The sequence below is a fragment of the Mesocricetus auratus genome, unplaced genomic scaffold (assembly GCF_017639785.1).
Source record: "Mesocricetus auratus isolate SY011 unplaced genomic scaffold, BCM_Maur_2.0 Super-Scaffold_100004, whole genome shotgun sequence".
NCBI lineage: Eukaryota > Metazoa > Chordata > Mammalia > Rodentia > Cricetidae > Mesocricetus > Mesocricetus auratus.
The window spans coordinates 32,484,411-32,487,939 of NW_024429189.1; positions in this window are offsets into that span (position 1 = coordinate 32,484,411).

Here is a 3,529-nt window from a genome sequence, read left to right on the forward strand (position 1 = left end):
GTCAAGACCACGCTGGGGAAACCCACAGAAACAGCTGACCTGAGCAAGTGGGAACTCTCAAACTCTGGACTGACAACTGGAGAACCTGCAAAAGACCAAACTAGGCCCCCTAAATGTGGATGTCAGTTTGGGGGTAGATGGGGGAGCTTGGGCAGTCTATGGGGCCACTGGGAGTGGAACCTGTATTTATCCCTAGTGAATGAAAAGGCTTTTGGAGATCATTCCCTATGGAGGGTAACTCTCTCAACCTAAATACAGGAGGGAAGGTCTCTGTCCTGCCCCAAATGATATGACAGACTTTGATGATTCCCCATGGGAGGCCTCACCTTCTCTGAGGAATGGGTGGCAGTGGGGTGGGTAGATGGTGGGGGGCGGGGAATGGGAAGGTGGAAGGAACTGGGATTAGTATATAAAATAAAATTGTTTTAATTTAAATAAAAAATTAATAAAAATGAAATAAAAAAAAGTCAGAGAAAAAGAATTCACCACACAACCAAGACACTGGCCAATTGCTGCTGGTCCCTGGAGGAAGCACAGGACAGGAATCAGGCTCCATGCTAATTTTACAACAAGCCTTGGGAAGACTCAGGGAACAAAAACATCTAAAGAGATGAGCAGAGATACTCTATGTACCTGCCATGATGAAGATCTATGTAGATTTAGCTATGAAACTGAGCTAGGTTTAGGAAGAGGGAAATCAGATAGCTAAGCAAGTAATTCTTGGCCCAGTAAAGTTGCAAAGCTGTGTTGAAACAGAAGAAATTGGGTTTCAAACAGTTATTTTCCTGTGGCTGGAGACAGTGTAGTGAGCACCCTGAGGTCAACAGAGCTTTCCAGAGAGGCATGTCATTTAAACAAAAGTCTCCTATAACTTAAAATCTGTATACCTTCATGTTTTATTTTCATTATAATGCTCTTTGCAAAGTCGTTGAAAGTGGCTAAGCCATAAACAGTGTTATGCAGTGAAAGCCTAGACACAAGAAATTGCAAGTTTGTCCTTTTTGCCTTAGAAAGTCAGAAATACATGCAATTTCTGTAATGATCTAATTTCCTGAGAGGAGTCCAACTGCAAACAAAGGAGGTTCCCTCTAGAAGCCACAGATACATAGCTTGAAAACTATTGATTTGAAGTAAACACTTAGGATCACATTAGGCATTGTTCTCCTGAAAATATCAAGTTAATTATTGATAAACACCCTGATGTCTCTATCAGACTCAATATCCAAAGGCCTGAGTTCTGTTTCCTGTTGACCTTCTACATCAATAGCTATTCAAAATTTCAGGTGCCTTCCGTTTTAGGTTTTATTTATTTTAGTTTACATCTTGCCTCCATAATAGCACACAAGGTCATTCCTCCGGCAAAGTTCCTCAAAGGTTGCCCAGTGCACATGGCACAGGTCCTCCAACAGCCAAATATAGCACAGAACTATGTTTGTTTGGATTTAAGCAATGTTGGAAATGCATGAACATTTTAAGATATGGATACATTTCCTGGTTCACCACTGTTTGGACTAGTTTACATTGTTTTCCCCACCTGCTTAGAATTAATACTTTCATTTTAGTGTTTGAATTGGCAAGACGTAGTCCAGAGACAGGCCTCAGCCTCCCCTGGTGAAGGAAGAGTCTTTATGTGTCTCTTCATTCCATGTGACTGATGTAATTACCCTTAAGTTTTGAACAGTCACCATTCATTTACTGCTTGCTTAGCAGGTCTATATTCTACATACTGTTCTGAGCACACCTGACATGAATGTCTTCAGAATGCTTGTCTTCATGTTAGAGAAAGGAAAGAAGCTTAGCGGTAGAAAATAATGTATTTCTAACAGTGATGAGCCTGAAGCAACAATGCTAAGAGAGAGGAAGTAGACAGAGTGTGTCAGGGCATGGTAGTGTCAATAGGTGGTCTCTTCTCTGATGTAGTATATCATGCCAGTTCCAGGATAAAGTGACCACATGAACACCAATGGTTTTCTTTCCCAGGGAACACAGGCCCTCTCTGAACGCAAGCTTCATTTTTGAAAAACCTACTACCTCTAATACCTGTCTGACATAAGAAAAGTGCTTGTAACTTTCCAGTTAATTATGTCAGTGGGTGTTGCTTGTGAGGATGACCTATTTATTTATTTATTTATTTATTTATTTATTTATCTTCAGGTTAAAAAATCAATCATTTTCCTTCACTATTATAACTTTATGTGGCTTTTATCATTGGACTAAAATAGAAGTTCTTTACTCCGCGGATATTCATGACTGAAGTGAGCAAAAAAAAACCATACAACCTACTACTTATAAACAACTCGATCACCAAAACTCCCAACTTCCTTTTAGAGAAAAGCACTCCTGACAATTAACATATCAAATGGCACACTGCTTTAAAGTAAAAGAACCATCCAGAACCATTTGCCACCTAAAAAGATAAATCAACTTTAAGCTGTTGAGGAAGCTTCCTTGTCACTGGCTGGCTCTCATGGTACCAAACAATGTTACAAAGGCTGCTGGAAAGAAAAGGTGCCAATGCTGCCACGTAGGACTCTACCAGTACCAAGTAGTATTACCAGGAAAGTGTGTCGGTACCGTAGTGCTAGGACTGTGGTGAGGTAACTAACTATTCTGATTGAATCTGAGGTCTTCTTCACAGCAGAAAATTTCATATCTGGTACTGGTACTGTAATCCTACTCCAAAGCCCATGACTGGGGAAGTCATAAGCATCAGGTAGAACCTCCTACTGTTATTTTGCAAAATGGTCATGCTGTCAAATTACATTCTAAACATTTATATGTATACCCACAGACCTAGTCCACTCTCACCTTGAACAAAGAAGCCCCCCCCCTCTCTCCTCTTAGCAGTAGTCAGAAATCAATAGAGAGGCATTACAGGCCAAAGTGCTTAGAATAAGGAAATGAGTGCTTATCCCCAAATGGGACATCTTAATGAACTAACCACCACCCTAAGTAATAGGGGACATTCTAGAAGAGGAGTCAGAAAGACTATAAGAGCGATATGATGAGAAGGTGAGAAGTAATGAAGTGAAATGTAAACTTCTGGATCTGCCATGGTTATCACACACATGAACTCAAAGTGGTTATAAAAATGTGCACAAGACTTTACAAGATGAATCTAGAAAATCTGCCTCACATGGGGAAGGTCCTTTTGAATCCCCATCCCTTTCTGAAGAGCAATTATTGGTAGTGACAACTGCTGAGGAAGAAAAAAAAATTTTGAGTAGTCTATGTGAGACTTCCCATGCTCCAGTTGAGGGCAGATCCACTGCACACATATGAGCAGCACTAACTGGTCTTAGGTTTCGTAGGTTATCAAAAATAAACAAAAGCATACAAAGTTGGAAGGGAACTGGAAAAAGCAATTGATAGGAGAAATGGAGGGGTTGATGCTGTGAGATAATTCTTTATGCTGTGGAAAATGTTTTATTCCCATTGGTTAATAAAGAAGCTGAGTTGGCCTATAGCAAGACAGATTAAAGCCAGTCAGAAAAGCCAAACTGAAAACACAAGGAGATAGAAGGACAGA